The sequence below is a fragment of the Capricornis sumatraensis genome, chromosome 3 (assembly GCF_032405125.1).
Source record: "Capricornis sumatraensis isolate serow.1 chromosome 3, serow.2, whole genome shotgun sequence".
NCBI classification, from domain to species: Eukaryota; Metazoa; Chordata; class Mammalia; order Artiodactyla; family Bovidae; genus Capricornis; species Capricornis sumatraensis.
Window position 1 is genome coordinate 60,260,172 of NC_091071.1, and position 13,661 is coordinate 60,273,832.

At 36.8% G+C, this 13,661-nt stretch overlaps 1 pseudogene; it reads right to left on the minus strand.

The window, feature by feature from the left end:
• Positions 1 to 8,673: 8,673 nt before the first annotated feature.
• On the minus strand, positions 8,674 to 9,374 carry LOC138076264 (bcl-2-like protein 1; annotated as a pseudogene).
• Positions 9,375 to 13,661: the final 4,287 nt, after the last annotated feature.

The window sequence follows — 13,661 nt, forward strand, 5'->3', positions numbered from 1 at the left end:
TGGTGCCTAGAGTTGGTGCTCTCCAGCAAGAGAAGCCATCCCAATGAAAAGCCTGCACACCGCAACTAGAGAGTATCTCCTGCTGCCTCAACTAGAGAAAGCCTGCACGCAGTGATAGAGATCCAGTACAGCCAATAAATAAATAAATCTTTAAAGTAAAGTGTATGGCTAAATCTTCTGTGAAGAAACTTGGTGCTAATCACCAATCTAGGTAATTTCAAATATTTATTTTTTCTGATATTCAATAAGCTATAGTTGTTTTAATATTTAAAATTAAAATTTTTTGTTCTACTCAAGATACATAAATATTTATTATTATAGCTTGATGCATGTTTTGAAAACTTCAATGGCTTTTCCATTATTGAAAAAGCAAGGAATCTCCTAAGTTACTATCCTTAAGAACAAGCACCTGCTTTCCCTAAACACTAGTGAGTAATTAGAAAGATTTATTTTCCTCCCAAATATTTTCACTCTTCATGTACATTGTTTCTTGTACTATTTGTCTTATTTGACATAACATGATTTCAATTAGGTCTTTAATGATCAAGATACATGTTTCAAGATTTTGAAGGTGAGCAGTTTACAAGTAACTCCCAGCATTTTCCATCAAAACACTAATGCCTCGGGCTATTTAAGCAGTAGCCTCAAAAAAGAAAACTGAAATTAAAATCATTAGCAGGGTATATTTTGAATGTCATTGTGCAACATTATTAAATATAATCAGAACAAACCAAGTAATAAGTGCAGTTCTACACTTATCCCAACTTGCCTGTCTCATTCTAGTTAAAAATGATTTGCCAAACCAGAAATTTACAACTAGTGTTTCATGAAAGTGAACCTGGGGAATCTCTAAGCAGTTTCAGCCCCTTGTCTTTCCACATTATTCAGATTTGCTGCTAGACTTACTGAACATGAAGAAAATGAATGTTAGTAGCCAGTTCCTTTCCACCTCATCCTCCCATCCTTTAAAGTACAGGGTTTTGCTTTTTTTCCCTCTCTCCTTTACAGTATTAACCCAAGATTGCAGTTGTGAGAGTGTTTGTGCCCTTTTCCTACAAAATGAAGAAAATGACAAAGCTATAAAACAAATCCTGACTGTGGTAAATGAAAAGAGAGAAGGAGGAAGAGGAGAGGGAGGAGGGTGGGGGAGAAAGAATAAATGATATCCTATGATTTAAAGTGAACTTTCATCTTTTGTGCTGGGCTTAGTCCCTCAGTCATGTCTGACTCTTTGCAACCCTATGGACTGTAGCCCGCCAGGCTCCTCTGTGCATGGGATTCTCCAGGCAAGAATACTGGAGTGGGTTGCTGTACCCTCCTCCAGGGGATCTTTCCAACCCTGGGATTGAGCCCAGGTCTCCCACACTGCAGGAGGATTCTTTATCGTCTGAGCCACCAGGGAAGCCTTTTCATCTTGTAGCATGGCTTAAATTATTTTTCAACCTTAAAATTATTTATTTATTTATTTACTAACAGAGAAGTTGAGGCAAAACTGGAGCTGGAGTAAGCAATTTCTACTTATCCTCTCTTGGTCCTCTCATTCCTGGGCTGTCATCATTCACTCTTCTCCACCCGGAAACTATTCGCAGTGCTGCTTCTAGCTTAGCAGTCCCTCTAATTGCTGTCCATCTGTTTCCATTAAGCATCTAAGCCATTTGTCTCATTTAAATATCTTGCTCCTTTTTCTAAACACTTCAGATAAAATTCTGACCTCAAATATTTACATAACATTTTCCTAGATTTCTGCATCCGAGGACAGTGTCATTTTGCTATTATTAAAAGAATGTTAATTCAGCACCTTTCACACTGTGAGTGATAAATGTGCAATTACTGTTACTTTGATAGTATGATATTAAAAAAAGTTGAATCAAGTATTAAGTTCTTCCTTTTATAAGAAATTCTATAATTTAAGAACAATAGTTTCTTCTCTGATCCAACGTCAAGATAATTATTTTGACAAATTCTTTTGAGATTTTTAGATCATAGAAATATGATTAAATAAAACTAGTCATCAGTTGGAGTTATCATAAGAGCTCCAGAGTATTCCTCCTGTGATCTAAAACAATGTTTTAACAACATCCCTTGTCTCCAAATTCTGTCTTGTTAAATAAGAAATAAAAGTTTGAATAAAAGTTTTTCCTCTAGTTAACTTTAAAATTGTCTGTGGCTTAAGATAGAGCCATTTTGCCACTGTACTTCCACTATGGTTCAAGTCCATATTTCTTGCCCATTAGGGCACTGGGTCCCTGTTCTGCACAGTTTTGACTCCTGTAAAATAAACTTTCCTAAACTTTGATGCTATAGCATCAGTCAGCTTAGAGAGATGCTGTAAGAAATGCCCGTGACACTTATCACTAGTGTAGAGGTGGTGTTGATGATGCCATTTACTATATAAAAGAGGGTCTTGCTTTATAAGGATGCCTGGGAGAGATGTCTCACATACGTCAGCACTGGAAATAATCATACCCCCTGAGCATCTGGACCTGACGGATCATTAACCCATCATATTTTTCCCTTAAAGCTAAATTTGTAGCCCTTCTCCGGCAAGTACTCCAAGCCATGTGCATTCTAAACTACTTAGAGCTTCAACTCATTTTTCAAACTCATTATTCTATTTATCTCAGTTTCCTTGGCTAATTATTTTATGTTATTTATAATATGTATTTATAATAGGATATTGTAATTCTGTTTGGGAGGAAGAGAGGTAGAAGAAAAACAGATGAGCCAATACAGTCACATCATTATTGCTTGCATATGTAAGGACAACTACACATGTATGCTGCCCTAGTGGCTCAGACGGTAAGGAATCTGCCTGCAGTGCAGGAGACCTGGGTTCAATCCCTGGAGAGTGGCGACCCACCCCAGTATTCCTGCCTGGAGAATTCTATGCACAGAGGAACCTGGCAGGTTATAGCCCATGGGGTCACAATGACTGAGCAACTAACACTTCCACTTTCATGTTTGTATACTTTGAAGTAGATATCTCTTCATGGAGAAGAAGAAAAAGCTGTAGTACAGAAAATGATTAGTATTAAGGGATCACCAAGTTTACTTTCGTACTTAAATTTTAATTTTTAACAATAATTTTCTTAAAGATGTAGAATTAATATGTTTGAAATATAAACATGATATTAGTTGCATATCTACATAGATAAAAGGTAAGTTCTCATACTTGTATAATAAAAATATTTTTGTTAATTTAAAAGTCATAATTTATAGGTGATACTAAAATTGGCCCAATTAAAACATTATTTGTGATTTTCGATATTCAAGTTACAGCTAGTTCTTAAATTATTATCAATTGTTCTAACAAATCATTCATCGATGTTTATTTGTAAGCTATTTAGGATTGTATAATTTTATATTTGTGAAGTTTAAAAAATTTACATGTCATTCATTCTCACATGATTCAATATCATGCTCATACTTTCCAATTAGTACTGCAAGCTATGGACATTTTGAAATTCTTCCAGATATCTTACAGCCCTCCACACTGCTTTAGGGTATGCAATATTGACAGCTTGATATATATTACTAGAAATCTGCTCTTAAATCTAGAAGTTAAAATTTTAATACTAGCTCAACTGAAGTTCCCTTTAATGGAAAGGTTAGACATAGAAATAAAATACAACTTTTAAATTTATAAAAGGAAAACTGTAAATGACATCCAATATTTGTGTGCCACATGGCACTATATGCCAAGGGAGCTGGCTACTTTCATGTTATAATTAATAAGATTCATCAGTGTCAGCAAATATGCCCAAGTCATTTACAATTTGGAAACCATCACCCTTCAATTAACTGATTCTCCATGCAGTAATTTTGATCATTGGATGCTTCTTCTAGTTAAATAAATAAGAGTTTTTTTAAAGTTAATTTCATAGACCTGTAAGTGGGCAACTGAAATATAAGAATTGAATTTTAAAAATGGTAATAATGATGACAATGACAGTTTAGCACTTTGCAGCATACTGCTTTCTCATATTAGTAATTTTTTTGTTCTTCAGACTATTATTATCTCAAATTTACATAGGAGGAAACTGATGAAGAACTCATCTGGGGTCAAATAACTTGGAATAGAATAATAGAGACATGAACAGAAACCCTCTATTTCAGCTCTCATACTGTTTCCAGGATTTTGCCCTATACCGCAGTTAGATATTAACTATAATATTCAACTTTGCTCAGGAACATCATTAACTGTTGTTAAATAAAGTTTAATTGAAGCCATAAATATTAATGTGGAATTTTGAGAACCTTTTATAATTATAGTAATTAATATAAAGCTTAATGATTTTTAATTTTTAAATTTGTGTCAAGTCCTCTTTATAGAACACATTTGTCATTCTACTATCCTGAGCAATATGAAAGGGTCCCTGCTGCTCTTTTCCATGGTTTACACCATAGAGAATTCCCCTTCTAGAAGCATTTCATCACAGATTAATACCTGAAATTTAGAGCACTTATTTCTCTGCATCTTATTAATAGCTATGAAAAAGTAAAGGGGTCATTTTGAGAGAATCAGTGATATCCAAAAGATAACATACTAATTTTTTTTTAAACATAACATGTTGAAAATTACCTGTGATATTTTTAAACTGCTTGGGTTCTGAATATTGCTCCATTAATTAAGATTTAGGAGGTTCTGGGAGCTCAGAAACTGGCCTTAAAATAACCTTACCATTAGAATAACATAACTCTTTGGGTTTATTTTGGTTTTATGGGGCTCAAAAGAGTGTCACATTTCAGACATTTCAGACGCTGAACTGCTTTTACATTCTTTAGTGTAATACGGCATTCTCAGTGCATCCTGCACTCTAGAATCTTCTAGGATAATTGTGATCATCCTAACTCAGAAAAGTCAGAATCACTGGGGATAGGGCTGAAAATTGAACATTCTAAAATTCCTTGCTTAGTTTTTAATCTGCAGTCAGGGGTTAAAAACCATTAAACCTATTGGGAACTCATATGGGAAAGGAATGACTGTTTTCTTGGTCACAGAAGTCTCTATATAAGGCATGCATTTCCCTGTGGTTGGTAGCTAATCCTCCTGTGCATTGCAGTTTGCTTTCAACTGCCCTTGACAGAGCGTGTTTCTTCTGACTGGAAGTCATTTAAGTCTCCATTGTTTCCTAGGAATGCCCCTCAAATGAAACGAAAGCAAAAGTTTTTTATTTTGAAATAATTATAGATGCATAGGAAGTTGAAAAGGTAGTGGAAGACCCGTGTACCTTTCATTCAATTTCTCCCAATGGCCCATCTTACATGATCATAACATGATGTCAAAGACAGGAATTAGACACTGACATGATGTGTGTGAAGAATTCTATGTTTCTTTATCTCATGTGTAGACTCATGTAACCATCAGTGCAATCAAGACACAGAACTATTCCATCACCACAAAGATCTCCCCCTCCCCCCAGTGCCTTTTATAGCTACATCGAATTCCCTCCCTTCCTCCATCCTGGCTAACCTTTGGCAACTATTAATCTATTTCTTGTCTCTAAAATTTTATCATTTCCAGAATGTTATAGAAATGGACTGCATGTACCCTTTGGAGATTTTTTTGTTTGTTTTTACTTAGCATAATGTCCTTTAGATCCAAGTTGTGTGTTATCAACAGTTCATTTCTTTTTACTGTTCAGCAGTATCACATTTGGTTGTTTCCATTTTTTGTCTCTTACAATGATGCTGCTACAATAATGTTGCATATCTCCCAGATAAATGCTCAGGAGTACAATTGCTGGGTTGTTTGGTAAATGTATGTTTAATTAAGAAACTGCCAAACTGTTTTCCCAAGTGGCTGCACCATGTTATATTCCTACCAGCAATGTATAGTATATCAAGTATCAGCATTCTGGCTAGTATTTGATGTTGTCACTATTTTTTTTTTTTTAATCACACTGAGACATATATAATGGTTTTTCATCATGGCTTTAATTTGCATTTCCCTTTTAGCTAGTGACACTGAACTTTTTTCACAAGCATACTTGCCATTCGTGTATCATCTTCAGTGAAAGGTCTCCTTATGTTTTTTTGCCCATTTTCTAATTGGATTGTTTGTTTTTACTGTTCAGTTTTAAGAGTTCTAGATGAGTGCTTTGTCAGATAGTTTCTCATATTCTGTAGCTTGTCCTTTCATCCTCTTAACAAGATCTTTCACAGAGCAGAAGTTTTCATTCTGATGTGGTTGAATTTACCAACTTTTCACTTTTATGAACTATACTCTTGGTGTCATATTTACGAACTCTTCACCAAGTTTAGGTCTTCCCTGGTTTTCTCCTATGTTATTTTCTAAATATATGATTTATTTTAAAATATATGATTTTATATATTTTATTTTTAAATATATGATTTGACTTTTTTTATTTTGGAAGTGGTTTGAGGCTTAGGTTGAGGTTTATATATTTTTGCTTATAGATGTCCCATTGCTTTAGTGCTATTTGTTAAAAAGCCTATCCTCTACCTCCATTGAATTCCTTTTGTACTTTGGTCAAAAACCGTCTCCTCTCTTGGCCTCTGTTGATACCACCTGGGCTGGGAGGAGGGACACCTCCCAACTGCTTCCTACAAGGCTTCCACCAGCACTGTTGGGGTGGCCTGGTTATTACTGAGCTGTGCTAAAAGTCCTGACTCCACTAGGTCTCCTCTGATGCCATCCTCGAGGGGAGGGTGGCGCCTCCTTACAGCCTGGCACGGGGTGAGGATGGGGGTTGGAGGGAGGGGGTGTGGGCGGGGGAAGCTGAGACTCTCCACTGGGCCTTTGTTTGCGGGCAGCAGGCTTTTCTGTGGTTATTGTCTCAACGTTGGCTATCTTGCTAAGCTGTCCCTTTGCTAGGCTGTTGGAAAGGAGGGCAAGCTTTTCTGGGAGGTTCTTTTTTTGTTTTTGTCATTAGCATTTTTGGGTTGCTGGCTTCTTCAGTACCCAGCCTGGGATGTATGAGGTGAGAAGAAAATGAAGGGAATTCACCACCATGTAGATCCTGGGGCTCTAGTTTCCTGGATTGCCTGCCTTCTTTCTACCTTTGAAAATCTTCCTATGTCGGTTTAATATATAATGTCTAGGATTTTCAGTTGCACCTAGTGGGAGGAATAGGGAAAAGTATATCTACTCTCTTCTTTCAGACACTGAAGTCAGCATGAGTTTTGAATGTGATACCTAGCTTATCGTGTACATGAGATTATTCTCCAAATTTGATACGAATCTAGCAGCAGTTTTTGAAGGCTATGATAATATCCAGAAAATAAACTTTACTTACATATATAATAATAATAGTTAGCAGTTCTTTGGCACTTAACTATGTTTGTTATGGTCTTCTTGACACACCGGAACCTGGGGACAGGAGTCGACGAAAAGAAGGCCAAGAAAAGAAGGATGTGAGGGACCCAAGTCTCTAGTGGAACAAGCGTGCTTTATTCATGGCAGCATGTGTTTATATATTGTCATACAAGGAAGCTTTAGGCAGAAAAATAAAGTTGAGTAAAAAACACCGAAACCAGACGCTTAATGACAGTAACTAGGGGAATAACAATCGTCACAGGACCAGAAGACAACCCATGTACTGGAAATAGGAACATGACTAAGTAGTTGTACAGAAAAGTAAAAAGGTTACTGAAAGGAATCCATGTATGCCTTCCACCTCATGACCTCAGTCCTGAGAACTGCAGGCAGCTCTGCTCCTTCCTGTTTTCCAGGAACTGATAAGGAACAGAAGGCCCTTGAGAAACAGCAAACAATTTATAGGATTCCTTAAAATTAAACGTTCCCTGACAATTCCTCCTTTTTTATTATTTTTGTAAAAAAGGCCCTGACCAATTGAGTTTGTTTAGTTTGAACAATTTTTGTTGAAAGACATTGGTATATAACAAATGTAATTACCAGGACAATTACCAATGTTACAGCACCAGACCCCATACTATGAGTAATACTTTGGAACCATCTTCGAGTGTCTAGCCCAGATAATTGATCAGCTAGCTATTCAGCTAAAGTTTCCAAATTATTGGAAGAGGGCAGACTTTTAGAGAAGGTTTCAAAGATTTCTTTTTGTAATAATTGTGCATTTAGGGAAGCATTATCATGTATATCTTGCAAATGAAATTTAATTTGCTCCCATTTGTAGGCACTACAGTTGAACTGAACAGGGGTGATACAAAATTGAGTAGAATTCCAATCACATTTTAATATTATTTGTTTTTTGTAAATCTATTAATTGATCTCCGACCCATTTGACAGCTGTTTTTAGTTCCTATATTTCATCCTGAATTTCCTCATCTATCTGAGCCTGAGTGGCCCACATAGTATGAGCGTCTTTGGTCCAATTTTGAATAAAGTTTTGTGTTTGAATTGAGGTTTGTAAAGCGATGCCTGTGACAGCGGCAGTAGTGTAAATGACTATTAATCTCAAAATGTCAAGAATGAACCATCCAATGAATCATTTAGATCGCCGGAGTAATTTAGTGAGTAGTTGAGAGGCAAGTTCTGCCATGGGACCCTCTTTCTAGGGATTCATATTTCAAAGAAACAGAGGAATTAAAACAAGTATACAATTTGTAATCTATATAAGTCACAAAATGTAGCGTCTTATTAAATTGTAAGTTCTCTATAGCTACAACAAAAGGAAGAGGAACATAAGTTGTATAAAATATGAATGACTATAATGAAAGGAATAGTTACTATGAGTTGCAGAGCAAGCCCAGCAGAACCATACCAGCCACAGTCATGTCCGTCAGGGACCAGCGGTTGAAGCGCTCTTGGCCCTTTTGGCTCTCGGTTGTTGTACTGTTTTTATAGAGTTCCACAAAAGTGTCCCACCGCCGTTCTCTTGGATCCAAGGCTCTAGGTGGTTATTTAGGTAAGTGGCCATTGAAGTTGTGACCTGACTCACCGATACTTGTATCTCCTTGTCTATGCCTTTCATGCATCGTGTCCCACTGAAGGAGAAAAAGGCCACAATGTGACCCCAGTTCACCCTGTGATCTGGGAAGAGTTCATTTATTACTTGTTCAAAACTCTGATATGCTGTCCCTGGGGTGATGTGGAGCTGGGACGTCAGGTCGCTGAATGTCTGTTGGTACCTCAGTTCAAACTCAGTGCCTGCCTCCCTCAGGGCTTGCTTTACTGTCGTCATGGGGATCACTTTCCGGGCGTCCAAGGTTCTGCTGTGGCCAGTGGCTCCATTCACTGCAGGGCTTTCTGCCAGGTGCCAGGATGGGTTGCCACTGATGGCACTGGGGGTTTCCATATCTGATTCTGTCCCTTCTGGGGTCTCAGTTCTGTTTTCTTTCATATCACTAAACTGACTCTAGCTGTATCCTTTCTGGGAAAGCTTGTAAGAGAGGAAGTCAACCACTAGTTCCCGGTTGCTCTGAGACATTTTTATAATAAGGATGGGTCCCACCAGTCTATTGTCTAAAATACCTATAGTAAAAAAGGGGTTTAGGTATATAGGTCCAACAAGTATGATTAATTAATTCAGCTTGAGCGGGGTGGGGCAGGGGTGGGAAGCAAAAGCAAGCAAAGCTAACATGGCAACAAAAATATTTTCTGGATTCTGAGGCATTCTCTGTTGAGAAACCAGATTTTTAGCTTGATTAGTAAGGGTTTTTACTTATCCCTAGTAAGGAGATCATAAGGTCAATGATGTTGAGGGTGGTGTTTCTTGGAGGTTTTTAGAGTTGCCATGGTTCGTATTGGAATTTTTTCTATCCTGGAATTTTGCCGTTTCTTTTTTATTTTGAACACCGGAGGCTCTCCTGGGGTGGATCTTCTGAAGAGGGAGCCAACTGATTTTTGTTGGATTTATCTGGAGAAATACAAGCATACCCTTTTCCCTGTAAGATTAATTTCCCAGATTTCCATTGTTTAGTTAGCCCGTCTTGATACCAAATGGGCAGAGAAAGAGATGTGTCTTTCAGTTCCTAGAAATGTTTTTCTGCTTATGTCAAGATAACTGTTTGTGCTAAGTTTTAAAAAAATTAAAATAAATAAAGCTGTATTAACAACAGTTATAGGATTAAAGAATATCTTGTTACATAAAACTCACAACAATGCTATATCATAAGGAAGGATGCCAGTCTTCCTTCTTTTAAAATCAATGGTTGGTTCTTCAGCAGATGGTTGGGATTCTGGTGTGCTTATGAGAGGAGGTGAGCTGAATGTCCTTCTACTGCACCATTTTGTCTCTTTCTTCAAAACTTAGCTATTTTAATAGCAAAGAATATTTTTAAGTAATCAAAGTCCGCAAGTAATAAATTCTTCCTTCCTCCACTCTGCTTTAGTTGTGTCTGTTGTCTGACACCTTCTGAGAAGTGAACCCAGTTTTCAGGTGGCAGTAGTGACTTGCCCTTGATGGTCCCTCTTCAAAGAGAATGGTGTTACTCTTTTACTAATGAATAAAATAAAGTCAGAGAGTTAAATCAGACTCCTTTTGTTACCTTAGTCTTTCTAACTTCAAAACTTGTACTCTTTAATCATAATGCAATATTTTTTAGCTATGCTTCCAAAGTTTCTTAGAAAAATGCAGTGAAAAAAAATGTATGAGGAGCCAAGAGACACTGTATTTTCATACACATTTACACAAAACTTATTCTCTGAATCTGGGCAAGTACTTTCAACTTTCTGGCTCTCAGTTTTCTCAACTTTAAAAATGAAGGGTTAATCTTGATTTTTAAAGTCTTGACTTGAGTAATAATTTTATGACCATCTAAAAATACAGAGAGAAATATCATTTGGAATTTCAAGGTAGGAGGGGATTTCTGAGTAGTTCTTCAAGCTCAATCTGTAATAGTGGAGCTAGTAGGGGCAGTGCCAAGTGAGAATGAATTAAGTAGCCTGTTTCAGATCTTGCATCTTCTATCTTTAATGTTATTCACCAGATGTAGCTTTCCAAACACCTGTTTCTGAATACACAGGGTATGTGACTCATGGAGTAGCTCCAATAAGACTTGAGAGGGTCAAGGATGAAACGACAAGAAATGGAAACCAGACATTGGGTTTTAATGTGGGAGGTGCGTGTGGATATATGTGCAAGAAATCTGCTGCTCCAAGTATGGCACAGGGTTATTATATACTTGAGGCTTCATTAAATGGTGAACATCAGGAGTTACTATCCAATTAAGCTCGCCTGTGTAACACCATTTATGATTGTTTCATTATTTTGTGCCAATCATCTTCACAGAAAATGCCTTGCTCATCAAACCATTTATATTATTTTATGTTCCAAAGGCTCCAGTTTTCTGAAAGGAGGAACATATTGCCATATGAAAAGATAATGGATTTGTACATTTGCTGAGTATTCTTATTCTCACAGAACAACTTCATATGTACAAGAAAAATAATTCAACATGAGTTCTATGATTTTTTTCTGTAGCTCCCCTTAGCTGTTATCTTTCTTTAAAACTATATTATATAAATATCTAGGATTGAACAAAGCAATATTTTTTTAATTTTATTTTTTTTACTTTACAATACTGTATTGGTTTTGCCATACATTGACGTGAATCCACCACAGGTGTACATGAGTTCCCAACCCTGAACCTCCCTCCCACCACCCTCCCCATATCATCTCTCTGGGTCATCCCAGAGCACCAGCCCCAAGCATCCTGTATCCTGTATCGAACCTAGACTAGCGATTCATTTCTTGCATGATAGTATACATGTTTCAATGCCATTCTCCCCAATCATTACACCCTCTCCCTCTCCCTCTGAGTCCAAAAGTCTGTTCTTTACATCTGTGTCTCTTTTGCTGTCTTGCATACAGGGTTATCGTTACCATCTTTCTAAATTCCATATATATGCGTTAGTATACTGTATTGGTGTTTTTCTTTCTGGCTTACTTCACTCTGTATAATTGGCTCCAGTTTCATCCACCTCATTAAAACGGATTCAAATGTATTCTTTTTAATGGCTGAGTAATACTCCATAGTGTATATGTACCACCACTTTCTTATCCATTCATCTGCTGATGGACATCTAGGTTGCTTTCATGTCCTGGCTATTATAAACAGTGCTGTGATGAACATTGGGGTACATGTGTCTCTTTCAATTCTGGTTTCCTTGGTGTGTATGCCCAGCAGTGGGATTGCTGAGTCATAAGGCAGTTCTATTTGCAGTTTTTTAAGGAATCTCCACACTGTTCTCCATAGTGGCTGTACTAGTTTGCATTCCCACCAACAGTGTAAGAGAGTTCCCTCTTCTCCACACCCTCTCCAGCATTTATTGCTTGTGAACTTTTGGATCGCAGCCATTCTGACTGGTGTGAAATGGTACCTCATTGTGGTCTTGATTTGCATTTCTCTGATAATGAGTGATGTTGAGCATCTTTTCATGTGTTTGTTAGACATTCGTATGTCTTCTTTGGAGAAATGTCTATTTAGTTCTTTGGCCGATTTTTTGATTGGGTCATTTATTTTTCTGGAATTGAGCTGTAGGAGTTTCTTGTATATTTTTGAGATTAGTTGTTTGTCAGTTGCTTCATTTGCTATTATTTTCTCCCATTTCAAAGGCTGTCTTTTCACCTTGCTTATAGTTTCCTGAACAAAACAATTTTTAACAGATGTTTACTGCAATTTCATAAACATTTGTAAAACACCTAAAATTTGCCTGGATGGGTGGTAGGTTTTGGAGGGGATAATAGTGTATTGCATAAATGGGCTCTGCTAGAAATATAGGTACATGTTAAAATAGTGACTCTGCATATATAAACATTTTTTCTTAAAAGTTTTTTAATGATACTATATACACCATACTCTCTTTTTTTCTTATGTATTAATTTTCTGGATAGATGGATTAAATAAATTTAATAAGTTTCTTTGCTGTAAGAATTTTTCCTTTAAAGTTATAAGAAGCCTAGACAACATACTAAAAAGCAGAGACATTATTTTACTGACAAAGGTCAGTCTAGTCAAAGCTATAGTTTTTCCAGTAGTCATGTATGGATGTGAGAGTTGGACCATAAAGAAAGTTGAATGTCAAAGAATTGATGCTTTTGAATTGTGGTGCTGGAGAAGACTCTTGAAAGTTCCTTGGACTGCAAGAAGATCCAACCAGTCAATCCTAAAGGAAATCAGTCCTGAACATGCATTGGAAGGACTGATGTTGAAGCTGAAACTCCAATACTTTGGCCACCTGATGCAAAGAACTGACTCACTGGAAAAGACCCTGATGCTGGGAAAGATTGAAGGCAGGAGAGGAAGGGGATGACAGAGGATGAAATGGTTGGATGGCATCATCAACTGAATGGACATGAGTTTGAGCAAGCTCCAGGAGTTGGTGTTGGACAGGGAGGCCTGGGGTGCTGCAGTCCATGGGGCTGCAAAGAGTTGGACATGACTGAACAACTTAACTAAATTACATTATTAATCTTTAAGAAGATTTTTAATATGTACTATTTGCCAAACTTGTTTACCCTCTGAACTTTTTTTCTTTTATACTAAAGTTATTGAATATTCTGTGAACTGGATTTTGGATAATGGTATATAAACAAATTTATTTTCACTATCCATATTCAAAGTCTAAATTACTGTAAAGTAGGATTATTCAAGAAGATTCATAGGGAAAATGAAATTAGCCAAGATTGGATTTTCAGGTTGTTTGAGATTTATGTTCATTCTTTTTACAGACATCTTTTATATATAAGAAAGGAAAACGTGGTAATTATGTG